Genomic DNA, 22,316 nt, shown 5'->3' with positions numbered 1-22,316 from the left:
GCGGCCCTTTCGGCTCAGGGTTAGAAGGGGGATTTCGCGTGTCGGGATTTGGCAGCTGGAGGGAGTTTTCGCGCGCGTTGTAATTTCGGGATAGCAAGGCGCGGATTGTGAAGGTGCCAGTTTTGGGAGCACGATATCTGAATTTTTGGGATATAACAAAGACGCGGGTTGAATTTTAGGGACATGCTTAACGTGTAGTAATATTGTACTTGTACGTACCAAATCAATTTGCGCTTTCCTCAACCAAAAAGAAAACGAAAAAATAGAACTATTCACACCACACAAAGAGGGAGAGTCTTGCCCCGTTTTACTATACAAATGCTATTCAAAACTACTTCCTCCTTTCATCTATATAGGGCCTAATGCATTTTTCGATGCTAAATTTAACCAAATATTAGAGCAATGATATATGACATGCAACTTACACAAAGAACACCGTTAAATTCATCCGTGAAAGGTTCTTTTAATGATATAATTTTCACATTGTGCATGTCATGTACTATTAATCTTGTCAATAGTTAAAGGCGGTCTTAAAAATCTCGTTACGCCCTATATAGATGGAAGGAGGGAGTATGAATCCATGTTATGTCCGATTAAATTTTTTCGCATGCTGTATAATGCATGTAACCTACTCATACCAATATTTTAGTGCATTCCAAATGTCTATACTACCGCTGTAATTCGAACTAAATTTGAATTCGTTTCTCTATTTCAATAAGAATCTACAATCATGATTGTTGCCAACTTCAACCATCATAGTTTCCTTGCTATCCGCCAGATATAAATCAGACGGCCTATAATGCAGGATGGCAGGCACACCATCATCAACAACTCCGTTTTTTATAAGAGTAGAGATAAAATATATTAAATGTAGTATACCATGTTCATAACTACACCATGTGTATCACCGTTATATATATTCACACATCCATCGGTTTGAAACACTATGATAAATTCTTCAAATATCCTAATTCGCTTTTTATAATGAAGTATATATGATCTCTATTCGTCTTTTACACCCACACAACCCTCTTATCATTGTAGCTAGCGCTAACTTTCTCTTGTGCATGCACACGTCCGCATCCCTCTCACCCTCCCTCAGCATTCTCTAACTCCATCGTGCAAATTTGTCTTTTCACTTTAGGTCATTCACCCATGGTGTGTGTAGGCCTCCAGCTCCTTCTTTACGGCACACATCGATCGATATGCCTCACTAGCCAGGTGTGCCTAGCACAAACACGAGCTTCCCCTCTTCTCTTGTCACCGTCCATGCCTCACTCTCACCACTCTTTTCATCGTTCTCGTACTCGCACACTCCTCCCCCTCGATATAGTATGCCTCTCATACCACCTCCTACATGCATCCCTCTCTCTCTATCCTTCTCGTGCCTCATTTGCTTCTAACACACACATGCATGTATACCGATCAATCTCCCAACATATACCTAGATTGACTTTAACTACCCCCATCGATCGACGTACCTCACAAGTTATGTCTCTCCTTTCTCTTACAAAGGGCGATTGATCTTCCTATGTAGTTACGTCTGCTTACCACAGCCACATCGTCCTCCCTCATCATTCGTGCATGCCTCCTGACCCGTCTCTCACACGCACGTGCACAGACAACAAGCAACCATCTCCTCTCTTATTGATATTGTGAGCGTGCCCTCCATTTGTCTAGCAAGCCTATCCCACCATTTGTTAGAAGCAACTCCACTACCACCCCCTCCAACACTCTAGCTTTGTCTCTCTCCCAACCTTATTCATCTCCTGCACATATGCATGGATGCCGATCGATCTCCCTTAATACATGAGGCAGATCGATCTCCTTAATACATGAGGTAGGCCTCTCTCCTCCTCCACACATATACCAGCCATTGTACCTCTATAGTTAATTGGGCCTCCCTCTTCCCCCACCACACACCGATAGTCGAGCGCTGCAGGTAGGTATCCATGCCACAGAGATAGACTGCACATGTCCCATCTCACGTTCCAGTAGGCCAGCCACTCTATATCTTTGACGTGGGCACACACAAATTCGATGGCACTCTTTATCGATCGCGCGTGCACACACACACATAATCCCTCTCTTCGATTCTATGGACACCTCAAGCCGATGATACCTCCACTCTCTTCTCGTGGATCGCCCCCTCTATATATACGTTATATCCAGGACTCTATTTCACACACATTGCATATGTTAATTTTTTTGATTGACCCCCCCCCCCACAAAAAAACTCTCAAGAACCCACACACTATATCTCTCTAGGTTTGTATCTCTCTCACACAACCCCATGTAGGTGGTGTACGTATACAAGAAGAGAATAGGTGCACCGTGCACGTACTCACGCTTCGTGCCCAGCCACACCCGCGCAGGTACACAGTGGAGCTCATATCTCCGCAGAAGCTGAATTTGTTTTTGAAACATCAAGTGGCCAGAGACTCGAAAACTTATTTGCCCATTAGTGACTTGTCAGGGCGGTGGATTTTAGTTTGTACGATAATGCTGCATCCACCTAAAGTAACGAAAGTTCTTACGTAAACTTCCTAGTAATTCCCTCTTCGTAGGTGCAGCATTACTCCTAACATTTGTAATATCAGTTTGAAACTTGTAATATTGCCGTGTCCTATTCCCGCGTTTTCAAAATCCTGCGAATCAAACAGGTCCTGAGTTGGTGATGATGTTGTGCCTCCCATCTTTCACCAATAGCCGTCGGATCTATATCTGACGCATACAAACCAAGCTTCTCCATTTTTGCAAAAAGATGCCCGCACTTGTTCCCTATTTACAAACAACTCCTTGTCTCTCACAATCAGCCTCATCTCCTCCCCACCACATCTAGGAGTAGAAGGCCGTGGAAAAATCTGGCGCGATGGCCGCTGTCGGAGCCGTCCACCCCCAATCTTGGTGTTCCGTGCAATGCACGAGCATCTACGCATGGGAAATTATGTCAAACATGGCTAGTTGTAAGCAGGCTAGCTCTACAGCAATGATGATAGTGACTGCAGACGATGAGGCTAACTATGGTATGCCGAACACGTCGCCTATACTCAGGTGTCATCTCCGGCGCAGGGTCTTGTCACTTCACTGTGAGGAGCAGCACGTAATAATTTGACCAACGGATAGTACAATGCTAGTACTCCTACTACTACTCCTACATTGGTAGTACTACTACTAGTACTAGTAGCACCACCGTCTGGATTTAGGAGTACTACCACGTCCATCTGGATTTTAGTATTTGACTAGCAATATCTAGTAATGCATGTCACCAAAAATGTACTACTCCCTCTGTAAATAAATACATGGTGTTTTATTCCTATCGGCGAGAGAACTTAATGTTTTTTTTGCTACTCCTAACTGGAGTACTAATAGGATTACATGCAATGAACTAAACACTGCATGTCATGTTTGGTAGTCTCAAGTCATTGAAAGCATGCATGGCCCACATCTCTCATTGGTTGATATGTCATGAAATAAGAAACAAGGAGGGAGTTAATGCACCGTGCCTAAGTATTTTGGAATTATTTGGTTTTCGTAAGGTGACTTACACAACATTTTTGTTTACATGCATTAACATTTTATTAGTGAAATCAAAGGTCAAAACTTGGCGCAAAATGCAAAGGGGACCAATAAACCAGTAAACATCAAACTTCCCTCGTTTGGCCCCAACTATAGGTCCGGTGAGATGACTATACTGCACCTGCACGGAGGGGGACGCAACTTCATTGACTTACGGCAACTACCTTTGGGTGAATGACACGTGGCCCCAGGGGGTGGCTGGCCCACCTATCATACAGCCAAAGGCAGGTGCAGTAGAGGGCCAAGGATTAGTATGAAATCCTACACACCTACGCACGCTAACCAAGGGCTGAGTGATCATTCGAATCGCCAGATCAGTTGACTAGAAGCTACGCTAGACCCATGGAGGCGATGAGCGCTAGCATCAGCCGGCTGTGCCAGATGGTCCACGATGCTGGCCTGCGGCCCGGCACCGAGGAACGTCTCCAGGTAGTATTTCTTGAGGCCGCCAGGGCGAGGGGCCGCTTGGACGACAGCTTTGTCTCCTTGTTCGACGAGGTACTCGTCGGTTTCCTCGACAAGTTCACCGTCGTCAAGAAGCTTGCGGACAACTTTGACGTAAGCCTCCAGCCGACGCGTCCAGGCTCTGCGATGCCCGCCACCCTCAACGGCCACTATGGTAACAACCTCTTCGACGCACTGGTGGCCCTGCCACTGCCCGCCGTCGCGCCGGAGAATGTCCACCTCGAGGTCGCGCTCGCCGCGCAGCGCCTGGCGCAGCAAGACACCATCGACATAATCACCCACGTCTATGCGCAAATCGTCCACAAGGACTACTAGATGCAAGAGGAGGACGATAGGACGCTGGCCTTCTTGGAGCGCAGGGCAACCTTGGACAGCACTGTTCAGAAGCACGTTGAGCTCGCCGCCAACGCCGCTGCTCCTCACACGTCGGTTGGTGACCCGGCGCACTTGGGCGTGAGGATGTCGTTGAACGTTGATGGATCCGTATGTATTTTTATCTTTCCGTCAAATCCATGTAGTAGTATATAATACTACAGTAATTATCTTACCTTTCGCATCAACTTCATAATTTTCGTATGTACTCCATGCATGAACGGCGCCAGAACTAAACTTCTCATTACTCTAGGCAAAATCGTTATTTTCTATCTATCGGTTGCGCCATGGAGTAGAACCAAATTTTACAAGTTACGAGTTCAAAAGGAAAAGCCTGCCGTGTTCGCGTCGCACCCCCACATGGTTGGTCCGGCACGCCGCTCAAGCGGGAATGCGTGCGGTGTTGCATTTTCACTTACAAGTGGGACCGAAGTTGAGCAAACCGACTATCGGCAAACCCCCACCCCGCCCACCGTGTGATGGCTGAGAAAACAGGAGGGAAAAGAGTTGGCTATAGCACGGACTCCAAGAAAATTGGTGTCGGATGTGACTCGTGTGGGTGGCGTGTGCCGTACTGCTAGACGTGAATGCTACTGAGTTAGGACCCATGCCACCCCACTATATCGAGCCTATATCGAGGTACGTAGAACAAATTTCCTGCAGTCCGTGCTCAGCCCTCCTCTATCTCTCTTCTCAGCCAGCCAGCGGACGCGCGGAGCCCATCGTCTTTTTGCTCACATGCGGCCCCACATGTCAGTGAAAACGCAAGAGGACCCACTGAACCTGCACATCTTTCACCTCGACGTGCTAGTGATGAAAAACAAATCCAATAAAGATCTTCGGTGGCCGCTTTTGGAGTTACTCAAGAGTAGTAAGATTCTATCGACAGTTTAACTCAAGATGCATATCTCGTGGCTTCAACTACCACTCTATTTTCTTTCATGACACGACCTGGATGATGGATGTCCCACGTGTCGGCAAAAGGAGGAAGAACCCGACCAAATCTTCAGTTCTGCTCTCGGATGAGATTAGTGCACTTGTTTACACTCCTACTAGAATAGAGGCTAGACATGAGACTAGATGCGAGGAAGCAACGTCTACTTCTTTACACTTGAAGAAGAAAGAAGCACGCAAGTTCGAGCCTCCGCAGATCAACAATGAATGCATCGAGAAGGCACTAATCCAACTTACAGGAGTAGTAAAATGTATTCTTGTGGTTCTTGTTTTTGGTCTTGCTTTTCTACTCAAAATTATCATTGGAGTTTGTGCAAAATGGAGGTCCGTTTGGGGTCGTGCGTTGGAGTTGGCCTTACAAGTGGGACCGCAGTTAAGGAAACCGACTATCGGCAAACCCCCACCTCGCCCGCCGTGGATGGCTGAAGTTAGAGAAACCACGAGGTTGAAGAGATTGCTCGAGCACGGACTCCAAGAAATAATATGGTGTCAGATGAATGTCGTGGTGGTGGTGTGTGCCGTACTCCTGGACGTGAATGCTTGGTCTGGCCCATGCCACCCTACTACTCCTACTAGTATATAGTATACTACATAGTATCGAGGATTCGAGGTGCTGGTTACGTACAATGAACACATTAACATATGGCTACATTAAAAACACCCGCCCGACGTGCGAAGAATGTGAAGCTAGTACAAATTTAGAGAAGCGACTCGAAAGCCATTCATAAATTTAGTAAGTTTATCACATGCATATCATTTTATTACATACAACAGGTCATCAACCCACATCGACAACGAGGATACGTTATAAATATTAAAGTTTTCACCACACAACAAATAACAAGCCATGAAATGAACTTCAACTCAACCATTCCGCGGCGTTGGAAACGCTTGCTTTGAACCACAAGTGATTCTCTAGGACGGGCCATCCGTTGTCGATCTGGAGACCAACGCAGGACCGATCATCCAGGCTGAAGCGGCCTACTATATCAGTACGAGGGTAGGGAACCACCCAAATGTCCGAGGTATAGACACAGTTGCTTCTCATAAATGTGTCAACAACAGTTGGATCACCTTTCACCATCATCGGATAGTTTTGTCCAAGAGCGAGTTTTCTCCAAGACTATCAATTCTGTGCCAGGGAGAAGGAGTTGGCGCTAGCACACTAGTATCCATCCCGAATACCATGCAACGGGTGTTGGAATAGGTCCGGAGAGTGCGACTATGGGAGACACCTGCTTCCTTAGCAGTAACATCATCAGTGGGCTGTATACACACAAGAAGAGGTGATCCATCAGAATTAGTTGGCAGGCGCCACAGAGTATATCGGCGCTTCTCGTCCTCATGCTCGTGATCATCACCATCGTCATCTCCCCCTTGGTTATAAAATTTTTCAAGTATAGGTGGTGGGATGTTCACAGGACCTTGGAAACACAAGAAGAAGGTTAATTAGTAAAGGGAAACTTGCTAACCCGCATGCATGTGGATGAAACAATTATAATTACAGTGGAAGAAAAACGTACCGAAACTACTAGGATGCAATGCAAAAATAGTGCCACGAGTGGTGGCAGCAAACACAAGGCCCTCGTATTGAATTGCATCACAGTACTCATCCGTGTACAGAAACTGATTTTTGAGCAATATCCATCGAGTCGAACCACGAAGGACGGCAACAAGCTTGTCGAAGACAGCAACAACTTGATAGTTGTTGTAATTCCAAGAGCGGTTGGGAACTCGACAAATTGCTATCTTCCGTAGAAGACAGTCACCATGATCGTATTTGAATGTGCGTACATTACCGGTGTGCTCAACCTCTGGGCAGTGTGCTGAGATTTTTGGAAGTGGAACCCGGTGACGAGTGTACACATTCACAAGTTTCCACTCGCAGTTGGACCCAATGTAAACAACCCAATCTCCATTTGCGCCCGCCCAAGCCTTGCCCTCAAGCGATGGCATCTTAACATCATACGTATCATTATCAAGCGGCATCAACTTGCACAGGGCGAGGCCTCCGTCGTGCCAGCGCCAGTCATCAGGGTCACGGCGAAGAAGATAGGGGAGATCAAACCGCTCCTTGACTCTTGGGTTCTTTGTAATGATGTTATTAGTTGAGTCGAGAATGGGCTTGAACGAACCTGCCATGCTAGCCGAGGTGATGACATCGCACGATCAATGAGTTCCTCCACCACGTCATCTTTCAGATCGGGGCAAGAATAACGGGGTCGTTTCCAGCCTGTTCCCTCCATGGAGAAGACGATCGAACAATGGCAGAAGAAAGGGTGAAGGGCTGAAGGAAAATGGAGGAGGGAGAGGAAGAGCGTGCGACAGCAGTTCCAAATCGAGAGGGAAAGGTGAAGAGTCAGTGGACGGTTGCGAGTTTGCCAGGGTTCACGAAGAGGCGCCCCGGCCTACACGTCCGTTCGGAAATACTCCTACTACTCGCCGTCGTCTCACTGATATGTTGGAACGGGGCCACATGTCAACGAAACATGGTGTGTAATTTCTCGTGCAAAATGTGATCTGGCCGCGTTGGCCCGAGGTGCTGCATTAGTTATCGACCTTTATTTTTTTAATGGCGTGCCGATCAGTTTTAAGCACGACTAACTGGTACTATACGTGGAGAGGATGATAGCAGGGACCCGCCAAGGTCATGGCAGTACGCAAGCAATTGCCTCCTTATTTCAAGCCAATAGAAAATGGCTCCTCCTAGTGGATTTCTGACATCTGGGTCCCATGCCATTGTCAACGTAGTCAATAAACGAGAGAATTGCACAATGAGCGGCTGACACCAGGGACCCAGCAGCTCACCCAATTATTTTTGTTTTGGGTTAATTTGATAAATGCCACTCCAAATCTGGTGTATCCGAGAAATGCCACTGCAATTTCCAAACTTTGAAAAATGTCATTTCATGCCATTTCTAGTGGCATTTTTCGAAGTCTGGAGTGGTATTTTTCAAAGTTTGCAAACTGCAGTGGTGTTTTTCAAAGTTTGCAAAAATTGCAGTGGCATTTTTCAAAGTTTGGAAATTGTTTTATGAATTGCCATAATTGGAGTGGCATTTATCTAATTTGTTTTTGAGACGGAAGCAGGGTGTCAACTGGGCTATGCGGGACACTCTGGCTTGTCTAGACAACCTTTTTCTTTTATGTTTACCACAGACCAGCCCAGTAGTTTTTTTTCTTTCTGAAAATGGCTAGCCCAGTTCTTTTGTAATTAGTCAAGTAAGTTGCTTTATCAGGCCTTCTGAGCTGCAAATCTTTCAAGACGAGGAGAGCTTCATTCGACTGGCCGAGAAAATGGCCTATCAGTAATGAGAAATGGGCTATACATTTTTAAAACACATCAAACCGACAATTATTTTCAAATATCTTTTTTTCATTTCTAGATTTTAAATTGCATTGATTTTTATGCGTGGACAATTTATTAGATTTTATATTGATATACATTTATTTTTAAAATCAGTCTGAATGTGACTCGAAATTTCGGGATTAAAAACAGTTCAGACCGCACCGACATATGCAAAATTTCGTATAATTTTTTAACCGTGGCCACAATATGGGCTGTAATGCTAACATAAAGAATATGGGCTCAAAAAACCAGTAAGAATTAGCAAATGAGCTGTAAATTATTTGAAATAATGGCAGATGGGTTGTATGATGTTTTCCACAGATTTGAGGCTTTCCACAAATGGCATGTATACTGTTGGATGTCCATCCAACGACGGTCATGCTTCTTCAATCTCTGCTCTTCCTGCTCCAGCCGCTCAAACAAGCGCCGGCGGGACTGCCTGCTCCCTCCTCCCCGCGGCCGGCTGTCCTGCCGCGCAGGCCTCACCACCCTACCGTACTCCAATCGCTGGCCTAGCCATCCCTCTACTCACCCACACCTGCTGTTATTCTCCGGCGATGGCAGACGAACTAGTAAACCCTCGTACAGTCGTACTCCCCTCCGCGTGGGAAACAAAAACAATGGCCGAGTCTTCCCTGCCTCCGTGTCGTTCCCTTCCTAGGCCTCGCCGTCGTCCACCGCCCCGGTGCTCTCGGCGTGGCGTGGTCAACGTGGTCAACGACCGACATGCATCTGAAGTGGACTGTACGTGGAGAGGCTGACAGCTGGGTCCACGGCCGCACGCAAGGAAATGCCTCCTTATTACACGCAAAATAATAATTTCCTCCACCTGACATCTGGGACCCATCGAAACGGCCTCTGTATTTCGCGAAAAAACGTTACCGTCGCTGACAGCTCGGACCCACCAGCTATATCTTCGCACGCAAGGAAGTGCCTCCTTATTACGCACAAAAAAAATGAATACTCCCCCTGCTAGCTGGGACCCAGTACAGTGGGCCTACTAAGTTGACGGGGACGAAGGGCTTTGTCAACTTAGTCAATATGCATGATTCTAGCTCAACTGACCGTACGATGTCCATCCAACGGCCGTAGTGCTTCTTCAATCTCTGGCCTTCTTGCTCCAGCCGCCCAAAGCAGCGCCGGTCGTGCCGTCTGCTCCTGCCTCCCGTGGCCGGCTGTGCTGCCGCGAAGGCCTCACCGCCCCCATACTACTCCCACCGCTGGCCAGGCCATCCCTCCACTCCAATCACCCACACCCCCTGTTATTCTGCGGCGACGGCAGCGCAGCCGAACCAGTGAACCCTTGTACTCCTCTCCGCGTGGGCATCCACTGCCGCATCTTCCCCGGCTCCGCGTCATCCCCTTCCTAGGCCTCGCCGTCGTCCACCGCTGTGGTGCTGTCGGCGCGGCGTGTTCAATGTGGTCAACGACCGAATTCCATCGGAAGAATACTGTACGTGGAGAGGCTGACAGCTGGGTCCACGGTAGTCGCAAAGAAGTGCCTCCTTATTACGCGGAAAATAATTATTCCTCCACCTCACAGCAGGGACCCACCGGACGCCCACCAGTATATCACGAAAAAAATGTTTGCCCCTGACTGCTGGGACCCACCCGATGGGCCACCGTATTTCATGAAAAAAACGTTCCCCTGCTGTCAGCTCGGATCCACCGGAAGTGTCTCCTTATTACGCACAAAAAAATGAATACCCCCCTGCTAGCTGGGACCCACCTTAGTGGCAGGCTGACTTGTGGGCCTACTAAGTTGACAGGGACGGAGGGCTTTGTCAACTTAGTCAATATGCACGATTCTAGCTCCAGTGAGCGTACGATGTCCATCCAACGGCCGTAGTGCTTCTTCAACCTATGGTCTTCTTGTTCTAGCCGCCCAAACCAGCGCCGGTCGTGCCTCGTGCTCCTGCCTCCCGTGGCCGGCTGCGATGCGGCGGAGGCCTCACCGCCCCCTACTATTCCCACCGTTGGCCAGGCCATCCCTCTACTCACCCACACCCCCTGTTATTCTGCGGCGACGGCAGCCTCACACCGCAGCGAACCAGTGAACCCTCGTACTCCTCTACGCGTGGGCATCCACTGCCGCGTCTTCCCCGGCTCCGCGTCGTCCCCTTCCTAGGCCTCACCGTCGTCCACCACCCTGGTGCTCTCGGCGCGGCGTGGTCAACGTGGTCAAGGAACGGCTTCCATCGGACGTGGACTGTACGTGGAGAGGCTGACAGCTGGGTCCACGGCCGCAGCAAGGAAGTGCCTCCTTATTACGTGCAAAATAATTATTCCTCCACCTGACAGCGGGGACCCACCGACGGGCCACCAGTATTTTGCGAAAAAAATCGTTTCCCCCTGACTGCTGGGACCCACCGGACGGGCCACCATATTTCGTGAAAAAACGCCCCCCCCCCCCCCGCTGTCAGCTCGGACCCACCGGAAGTGTCTCCTTATTACGCACAAAAAATTAATACTCCCCCGGCTAGCTGGGACCCACCTTGCTGGGAGGCTGACTTGTGGGCCTACTAAGTTGACGGGGACGAAGGGCTTTGTCAACTTAGTCAATATGAACGATTCTAGCTCCAGTGACCGTATGATGTCCATCCAACGGCCGTAGTGCTTATTCAACCTCTGGTCTTCTTGCTCCAGCTGCCCAAAGCAGCGCCGGTCGTGCCGCATGCTCCTGCCTCCCGTGGCCGGCTGTGCTGCCGCAGAGGCCTCACCGCCCCCTACTATTCCCACTGTTGGGGAACGTAGTAATTTCAAAAAAATTCCTACGCACACGCAAGATCATGGTGATGCACAGTAACGAGAGGGGAGAGTGTTGTCTACGTACCCTCGTAGACCGGAAGCGGAAGCGTTATAACAACGCGGTTGATGTAGTCGCACGTCTTCACGGCCTGACCGATCAAGCACCGAAGCTACGGCACCTCCGAGTTTTTGCACACGTCCAGCTCGATGACGATCCCCAGACTTTGATCCAGCAAAGTGTCGGGGATGAGTTCCGTCAGCACGACGGCGTGGTGACGATCTTGATGTTCTACCGTCGCAGGGCTTCGCCTAAGCACCGCTACAATATTATCGAGGATTATGGTGGATGGGGGGCACCGCACACTGCTAAGAGATCAATGATCAATTTTTGTGTCTCTAGGGTGCCCCCTGCCCCCGTATATAAAGGAGTGGAGGAGGGAGCCGGCCAAGGAGGGTGGCGCGCCCAAGGGGGAGTCCAACTCCCACCGGGAGTAGGACTCCCCTTTTTCCTATTAGGAGTAGGAGAGGGAAGGAAGAGGAAGGAGGGAGGAAGGAAAGGGGGGCCCCTCCCAATTCGAATTGGGCTTGGGGGGGCGCCCCCTCCCTTGCTCCTTTCCCTTCCTTTCCACTAAGGCCCAATAAGGCCCATATACCTCCCGGGGGGTTCCGATAACCTCTCGGTGATCCGGTATTGTCCCAATCTTACCCGGAACCTTTCCGGTGTCCATATATAGTCGTCCAATATATCGATCTATATGTCTCAACCATTTCGAGACTCCTCGTCAAGTCCGTGATCACATCCGGGACTCCGAACAACCTTCGGTACATCAAAATATATAAACTCATAATGAAACTGTCATCGTAACGTTAAGCGTGTGGACCCTACGGGTTCGAGAACAATGTAGACATGACCGAGACACGTCTCCGGTCAATAACCAATAGCGGAACCTGGATTCTCATATTGGCTCCTACATATTCTACGAAGATCTTTATCGGTCAGACCGCATAACAACATACATTGTTCCCTTTGTCATCGGTATGTTACTTGCCCGAGATTCGATCGTCGGTATCTCAATACCTAGTTCAATCTCGTGACCAGCAAGTCTCTTTACTCGTTCCGTAATACATCATCTCGCAACTAACTCATTAGTTGCAATGCTTGCAAGGCTTAGGTGATGTGCATTACCGAGAGGGCCCAAGATACCTCTTCGACAATCGGAGTGACAAATCCTAATCTTGAAATACGCCAACCCAACAAGTACCTTCGGAGACACCTGTAGAGCACCTTTATAATCACCCAGTTACATTGTGACGTTTGGTAGCACACAAAGTGTTCCTCCGGTAAACGGGAGTTGCATAATCTCATAGTCATAGGAACATGTATAAGTCATGAAGAAAGCAATAGCAACAAACTAAATGATCAAGCGCTATGCTAACGGAATGGGTCAAGTCAATCACATCATTCTCTAATGATGTGACCCCGTTAATCAAATGACAACTCATGTCTATGGCTAGGAAACTTAACCATCTTTGATTCAACGAGCTAGTCAAGTAGAGGCATACTAGTGACACTCTGTTTGTCTATGTATTCACACATGTATTACGTTTCCGGTTAATATAATTCTAGCATGAATAATAAACATTTATCATGATATAAGGAAATAAATAATAACTTTATTATTTCCTCTAGGGCATATTTCCTTCAGTCTCCCACTTGCACTAGAGTCAATAATCTAGTTCACATCACCATGTGATTTAATACCAATAGTTCACATCACCATGTGATTAACACCCATAATTCACATCAACATGTGACCAACACCCAAAGGGTTTACTAGAGTCAATAATCTAGTTCACATTGCTATGTGATTAACACCCAAAGGGTACTATGGTGTGATCATGTTTTGCTTGTGAGAGAAGTTTAGTCAACGGGTCTGCCACATTCAGATCCGTAAGTATTTTGCAAATTTCTATTTCAACAATGCTCTGCATGGAGCTACTCTAGCTAATTGCTCCCAATTTCAATATGTACCGAAATTGAGATTTAGAGTCATCTGGATCAGTGTCAAAATTTGCATTGACGTAACCCTTTACGACGAACCTTTTTGTCACCTCCATAATCGAGAAACATATCCTTATTCCACTAAGGATAATTTTGACCAATGTCCAGTGATGTACTCTTAGATCACTATTGTACTCCCTTTGCCAAACACATGGCAGGGTATACAATAGGTCTGGTACACAGCATGGCATACTTTATAGAACCTATGGCTGAGGCATAGGGAATGACTTTCATTCTCTCTCTATCTTCTGCCGTGGTCGGGTTTTGAGTCTTACTCAACTTCACACCTTGTAACAAAGGCAAGAACTGACTGTTCCATTTTGAACTACTTCAAAAAACTTGTCAAGGTATGTACTCATTGAAAAACTTATCAAGCGTTTTGATCTATCTCTATAGATCTTGATGCTCAATATGTAAGCAGCTTCACCGATGTCTTTCTTTGAAAAACTCCTTTCAAACATTCCTTTATGCTTTGCAGAATAATTCTACATTATCTCCGATCAACAATATCTCATTCACATATATTTATCAGAAATGCTATAGTGCTCCCACTCACTTTCTTGTAAATACAGGCTTCACCGCAAGTCTGTATAAAACTATATGTTTTGATCAACTTATCAAAGTGTATATTCCAACTCCGAGATGCTTGCACCAATCTATAGATGGATCGCTAGAGCTTGCATATTTTGTTAGTACCTTTAGGATTGACAAAACCTTCTGGTTGCATCATATACAACTCTTCTCTAATAAATCCATTAAAGAATGCAGTTTTGTTTATCCATTTGCCAGTTTTCATAAAATGCGGCAATTGCTATCATGATTCGGACAGACTTAAGCATAGGTACGAGTGAGAAACTCTCATCGTAGTCAACACCTTGAACTTGTCGAAAACCTTTTTGCGACAATTCTAGCTTTGTAGATAGTAACACTACTATCAGCGTCTGTCTTCCTCTTGAAGATCCATTTAATCTCAATGGCTCGCCGATCAATGGGCAAGTCAATCAAAGTCCATACTTTGTTCTCATACATGGATCTCATCTCAGATTTCATGGCCTCAAGCCATTTCGTGGAATCTGGGCTCATCATCTCTTCCTCATAGTTCGTAGGCTCGTCATGGTCAAGTAACATGACCTCCAGAACAGGGTTACCATACCACTCTGGTGTGGATCTCACTCTGGTGTACCTACGAGGTTCAGTTGTAACTTGATCTGAAGTTACATGATCATCATCATTAGCTTCCTCACTAATTGGTGTAGTAGTCACAGGAACAGATTTCTGTGATGAACTACTTTCCAATAAGGGAGCAGGTACAATTACCTCATCAAGTTCTACTTTCCTCCCACTCACTTCTTTCGAGAGAAACTCCTTCTCTAGAAAGGATCCATTCTCAGCAATGAATAACTTGCCTTCGGATCTGTGATAGAAGGTGTACCCAACAGTTTATTTTGGGTATCCTATGAAGATTTACTTCTTCGATTTGGGTTCGAGATTATCATGTTGAAACTTTTTCACATAAGCATCGCAGTCCCAAACTTTAAGAAACGACAGCTTAGGTTTCTCGCCAAACCATAGTTCATACGGTGTCATCTCCACGGATTTAGATGGTGCCCTATTTAACGTGAATGTAGCTGTCTCTAATGATTAACCCCAAAACGATAGTGGTAGATCGGTAAGAGACATCATAGATCGTACTATATCTAATAAAGTACGGTTATGACGTTCGGACACACCATTACATTGTGGTGTTCCAGGTGTCGTGAGTAGTGAAACTATTTCACATTGTTTTAACTAAAGGCCAAACTTGTAACTCAAATATTTTACTTCTGCGATCATATCGTAGAAACTTTCATTTTTGTTACGATGATTCTCCACTTCACTCTGAAATTCTTTGAAATTTTTAAATGTTTCAGACTTGTGTTTCATCAAGTAGATATACTCATATCTGCTCAAATCATCTGTGAAGGTCAGAAAATAACGATACCCGCTGCGAGCCTCAACACTCATTGGACTGCATACATCAGTATGTATTATTTCCAATCAAGTTTGTTGCTCGCTCCATTGTTCCAGAGAACGGAGTCTTACTCATCTTGCCCATGAGGCATGGTTCACAACATCAACTGATTCATAATCAAGTGATTCCAAAAACCCATCAGCATGGATTTTCTTCATGCGCTTTACATCAATATGACCTAAACGGCAGTGCCACAAATAAGTTGCACTATCATTATTAACTTTGCATCTTTTGGCTTCAATATTATGAATATGTGTATCACCACGATTGAGATCCAACAAACCATTTTCATTGGGTGTATGACCATAGAAGGTTTTATTCATGTAAACAGAACAACAATTATTCTCTTACTTACATGAATAACCGTATTGCAATAAACATGATCCAATCATATTTATGCTCAACGCAAACACCAAATAACACTTATTTAGGTTCAACACTAATCCCGAAAGTATAGGGAGTGTGCGATGATGATCATATCAATCTTGGAACCACTTCCAACACACATCGTCACTTCACCCTTAACTAGTCTCTGTTCATTCTGCAACTCCCGTTTCGAGTTACTACTCTTAGCAACTGAACCAGTATCAAATACCGAGGGTTTGCTACGAACACTAGTAAAATACACATCAATAATCTGTATATCAAATATACCTTTGTTCACTTTGCCATCCTTCTTATCCGCCAAATATTTGGGGCAGTTCCGTTTCCAGTGACCAGTTCCTTTGCAGTAGAAGCACTCAGTCTCAGGCTTAGGTCCAGACTTGGGCTTCTTCACTTGAGTAGCAACTTGCTTGCCGTTCTTCTTGAAGTTCCCCTTCTTCCCTTTTCCCTTTTTGAAACTAGTGGTCTTTGTCAACCATCAACACTTGATGCTTTTCTTCATTTCTACATTCGTCGATTTCAGCATCACGAAGAGCTTGGGAATTACTTTTGTCATCCCTTGCATATTATAGTTCATCACTAAGTTCCAGTAACTCGGTGATAGTGACTAGAGAACTTTGTCAATTACTCTCTTATCTGGAAGATTAACTCCCACTTGATTCAAGCAATTGTAGTACTCAGACAATCTGAGCACATGCTCACTGGTTGAGCTATTCTCCTCCATCTTGTAGGCAAAGTACTGTCAGAGGTCTCATACCTCTCGACACGGGCATGAGTATGAAATACCAATTTCAACTCTTGGAACATCTTATATGCTCCATGGCGTTCAAAACGTCTTTGAAGCCCCGATTCTAAGCCGTTAAGCATGGTGCACTAAACTATCGAGTAGTCATCATATTGAGCTAGCCAAACGTTCATAACGTCTGCGTCTGCTCCTGCAATAGGTCTGTCACCTAGCGGTGCATCAAGGACATAATTCTTTTGTGCAGCAATGAGGATAATCCTCAGATCACGGATCCAATCCGCATCATTGCTACTAACATCTTTCAACTTAATTTTCTCTAGGAACATATCAAAAATAAAACAGGGGAGCTAAACGCGAGCTATTGATCTACAACATAGATATGCTAATACTACCAGGACTACGTTCATGATAAATTTAAGTTCAATTAATCATATTACTTAAGAACTCCCACTTAGAAAGACATCCCTCTAATCTTCTAACTGATCACGTGATCCAAATCAACTAAACCATAACCGATCATCACGTGAAATGGAGTAGTTTTCAATGGTGAACATCACTATGTTGATCATATCTACTATATGATTCACGCTCGACCTTTCGGTCTCAGTGTTCCAAGGCCATATCTGCATATGCTAGGCTCGTCAAGTTTAACCTGAGTATTCTGCGTGTGCAAAACTGGCTTGCACCCGTTGTAGATGGACGTAGAGCTTATCACACCCGATCATCACGTGGTGTCTGGGCACGACGAACTTTGGCAACGGTGCATACTCAGGGAGAACACTTTTATCTTGAAATTTAGTGAGAGATCATCTTATAATGCTACCGTCAATCAAAGCAAGATAAGATGCATAAAAGATAAACATCACATGCAATCAATATAAGTGATATGATATGGCCATCATCATCTTGTGCTTGTGATCTCCATCTCCGAAGCATCGTCATGATCACCATAGTCACCGGCGTGACACCTTGATCTCCATCGTAGCATCGTTGTCGTCTCGCCAATCTTATGCTTCTACGACTATCGCTACCGCTTAGTGATAAAGTAAAGCATTACATGGCGATTGCATTGCATACAATAAAGCGACAACCATATGGCTCCTACCAGTTGCCGATAACTTGGTTACAAAACATGATCATCTCATACAATAAAATTTAGCATCACGCCTTGACCATATCACATCACAACATACCCTGCAAAAACAAGTTAGACGTCCTCTACTTTGTTTGTTGCAAGTTTCACGTGGCTGCTACGGGCTTAGCAAGAACCAATCTTACCTACGCATCAAAAACCACAACGATAGTTTGTCAAGTTGGTGATGTTTTAACCTTCGCAAGGACCAGGCGTAGCCACACTCGGTTCAACTAAAGTTGGAGAAACTGACACCCGCCAGCCACCTGTGTGCAAAGCACGTCGGTAGAACCAGTCTCGCGTAAGCGTACGCGTAATGTCGGTCCGGGCCGCTTCATCCAACAATACGGCCGAACCAAAGTATGACATGCTGGTAAGCAGTATGACTTATATCGCCCACAACTCACTTGTGTTCTACTCGTGCATATAACATCAACACATAAAACCTAGGCTCGGATGCCACTGTTGGGGAACGTAGTAATTTCAAAAAAATTCCTACGCACACGCAAGATCATGGTGATGCACAGCAACGAGAGGGGAGAGTGTTGTCTACGTACCCTCGTAGACCGGAAGCGGAAGCGTTATAACAACACGGTTGATGTAGTCGTACGTCTTCACGGCCCGACCGATCAAGCACCGAAGCTAGGGCACCTCCGAGTTTTTGCACACGTTCAGCTCGATGACGATCCCCGGACTTTGATCCAGCAAAGTGTCGGGGATGAGTTCCGTCAGCACGACGGCGTGGTGACGATCTTGATGTTCTACCGTCGCAGGGCTTCGCCTAAGCACCGCTACAATATTACCGAGGATTATGGTGGATGGGGGGTACTGCACACGGCTAAGAGATCAATGATCAATTGTTGTGTCTCTGGGGTGCCCCCCTGCCCCCGTATATAAAGGAGTGGAGGAGGGGGCCGGCCAAGGAGGGTGGCGTGCCCAAGGGGGGGGAGTCCAACTCCCACCGGGAGTAGGACTCCCCTTTTTCCTATTAGGAGTAGGAGAGGGAAGGAAGAGGAAGGAGGGAGGAAGGAAAGGGGGGGCCGGCCCCCTCCCAATTCGGATTGGGCTTGGGAGGGGGGGCGCCCCCTCCCTTGCTCCTTTCCCCTCCTTTCCACTAAGGCCCAATAAGGCCCATATACCTCCCGGGGGGTTCCGATAACCTCCCGGTGATCCGGTATTGTCCCAATCTTACCCAGAACCTTTCCGGTGTCCAAATATAGTCGTCCAATATATCGATCTTTATGTCTCGACCATTTCGAGACTCCTCGTCAAGTCCGTGATCACATCCGGGACTCCGAACAACCTTCGGTACATCAAAATATATAAACTCATAATGAAACTGTCATCATAACGTTAAGTGTGCGGACCCTACGGGTTCGAGAACAATGTAGACATGACCGAGACACGTCTCCGGTCAATAACCAATAGCGGAACCTGGATGCTCATATTGGCTCCTACATATTCTACGAAGATCTTTATTGGTCAGACCGCATAACAACATACATTGTTCCCTTTGTCATCGGTATGTTACTTGCCCGAGATTCGATCGTCGGTATCTCAATACCTAGTTCAATCTCGTTACCGGCAAGTCTCTTTACTCGTTCCGTAATACATCATCTCGCAACTAACTCATTAGTTGCAATGCTTGCAAGGCTTAGGTGATGTGCATTACCGAGAGGGCCCAGAGATACCTCTTCGACAATCGGAGTGACAAATCCTAATCTCGAAATACGCCAACCCAGCAAGTACCTTCGGAGACACCTGTAGAGCACCTTTATAATCACCCAGTTATGTTGTGAAGTTTGGTAGCACACAAAGTGTTCCTCCGGTAAACGGGAGTTGCATAATCTCATAGTCATAGGAACATAAGTCATGAAGAAAGCAATAGCAACAAACTAAATGATCAAGTGCTATGCTAACGGAATGGGTCAAGTCAATCACATCGTTCTCTAATGATGTGACCCTGTTAATCAAATGACAACTCATGTCTATGGCTAGGAAACTTAACCATATTTGATTCAACGAGCTAGTCAAGTAGAGGCATACTAGTGACACTTTGTTTGTCCATGTATTCACACATCTATTATGTTTCCGGTTAATACAATTATAGCATGAATAATAAACATTTATCATGATATAAGGAAATAAATAATAACTTTATTATTGCCTCTAGGGCATATTTCCTTCACCCACCGCTGGCCAGGCCCTGCGGCGACGGCAGCCTCACACCGCAGCCGAACCTGTGAACCGTCGTAGTCCTCTCCGCGCGGGCTTCCACTGCCGCGTCGTCCCCTTCGTAGGCCTTGCCGTCGTCCACCGCCGTGGTGCTCTCCGCGCGGCGTGGTCAACGTGGTCAAGGAACGACTTCCATCGGAAGAGTACTGTATGTGGAGAGGCTGACAGCTGGGTCCATGGCCACAACCCAGTTTTTTTTTGTGATTTGCCAAGTAAGTCGCTTTGTCAGGCCTGTTGGGGTGCAAATCTTTCAAGACGAGGAGAGCTTTCATTCGGCTGGCCGAGAAAATGGCCCATCAGTAATGGGAAATGGGTTGTACATTTTTAAAACACATCAAACCGGCAATTAGTTTCAATTTTTTTTCATTTCAAGATTTTAAATTACATTAATTTTTATGCGTGGAGAATTTGTTGGATTTTATATTGATATACATTTATTTTTAAAATCCGTTTGAATGTGAGTTGAAATTTCGGGATTAAAAACAGTTCGGACTGCACCGAAATATGCAAAATTTCGTATAATTTTTTAACCGTTGCCACCATATGGGCTGTAATGCTAACAAAAACAATATGGGCTCCAAAAAGAACCTTAAGAATTAGCAAATGGGCTGTAAATTATTAGAAATAATGGCAAAGGGCTGTATGCTGTTTTCCACAGATTTGAGGCTTTCCTAAAAAAAGGTTGACGCACAAGCACTGACTGTTGGATGTCCATCCAATGGCCGTCGTGCTTCTTCAATCTCTACTCTTCCTGCTCTAGCCGCTCAAACAAGCGCCGGCGGGACTGCCTGCTCTCTCCTCCTCGCGGCCGGCTGTGCTGCCGCGCAGGCCTCACCGCCCGACCGTACTCCCATCGCTGGCCTAGCCATCCCTCTACTCGCCCACACCTGCTGTTATTCTCCAGCGACGGCAGACGAACCAGTAAACCCTCGTACAGTCGTACTCCCCTCCGCGTGGGAAATAACTGCCGAGTCTTCCCTGCCTCAGTGTCGTCCCCTTCCTAGGCCTCGCCGTCGTCCACCACCCTGGTGCTCTCGGTGCGGCGTGGTCAACGTGGTCAAGGAACGACTTCCATCAGACATGGACTGTACGTGGAGAGGCTGACAGCTGGGTCCACGGCCGTGATACGTCTCCAACGTATCTATAATTTTTGATTGCTCCATGCAATATTATCTACTGTTTTGGACTATATTGGGCTTTATTTTCCACTTTTATATTATTTTTGGGACTAACCTATTAACCGGAGGCCCGGCTCAGAATTGCTGTTTTTTGCCTATTTCAGTGTTTCGGAGAAACAGAATATCAAACGGAGTCCAAACGGAATAAAATCATCGGGAACGTGATTTTCTCACCGAACATGATCCAGGAGACTTGGACCCTACTCCAGGGAGTCAAAGAGGAGGTCACGAGGGTGGGGGGCGCCCCCTGCCTCGTGGGCACCTCGGTGCTCCACCGACGTACTCCTTCCTCCTATATATACCTACGTACCCCCAAACGATCAGAACTGGAGCCAAAAACCTAATTCAACCGCCGCAACTTTCTGTATCCACGAGATCCCATCTTGGGGCCTGTTCCGGAGCTCCGCCAGAAGAGGGCCGTCATCACGGAGGGCTTCTACATCATCCTAGCCCCTCCGATGAAGTGTGAGTAGTTTACCTCAGACCTTCGGGTCCATAGTTAGTAGCTAGATGGCTTCTTCTCTCTCTTTGAATCTCAATACAAAGTTCTCCCCCTCTCTTGTGGAGATCTATTCGATGTAATCTTCTTTTTGCGGTGTGTTTGTTGAGACCGATGAATTGTGGGTTTATGATCAAGTCTATCTATGAATAATATTTGAATCTTCTCTGAATTCTTTTATGTATGATTGGTTATCTTTGCAAGTCTCTTCGAATTATCCGTTTGGTTTGGCCAACTAGATTGGTAGTTCTTGCCATGGGAGAAGTGCTTAGCTTTGGGTTCGATCTTGCGGTGTCCTTACCCAGTGACAGAAGGGGCAGCAAGGCACGTATTGTATCGTTGCCATCGAGGATAACAAGATGGGGTTTATTTCATATTGCATGAATTTATCTCTCTACATCATGTCATCTTGCTTAAGGCGTTACTCTATTTTTAACTTAATACTCTAGATGCATGCTGGATAGCGGTCGATGAGTGGAGTAATAGTAGTAGATGCAAAATCATTTCGGTCTACTTGTCACGGACGTGATGCCTATATACATGATCATGCCTAGATATTCTCATAACTATGCTCAATTCTGTCAATTGCTCAACAGTAATTTG

The sequence above is a fragment of the Triticum urartu genome, chromosome 7A (genome assembly GCF_056163025.1).
Source record: "Triticum urartu cultivar PI428250 chromosome 7A, HENAU_Tu73, whole genome shotgun sequence".
NCBI lineage: Eukaryota > Viridiplantae > Streptophyta > Magnoliopsida > Poales > Poaceae > Triticum > Triticum urartu.
This window is presented reverse-complemented; position numbering follows the sequence as displayed.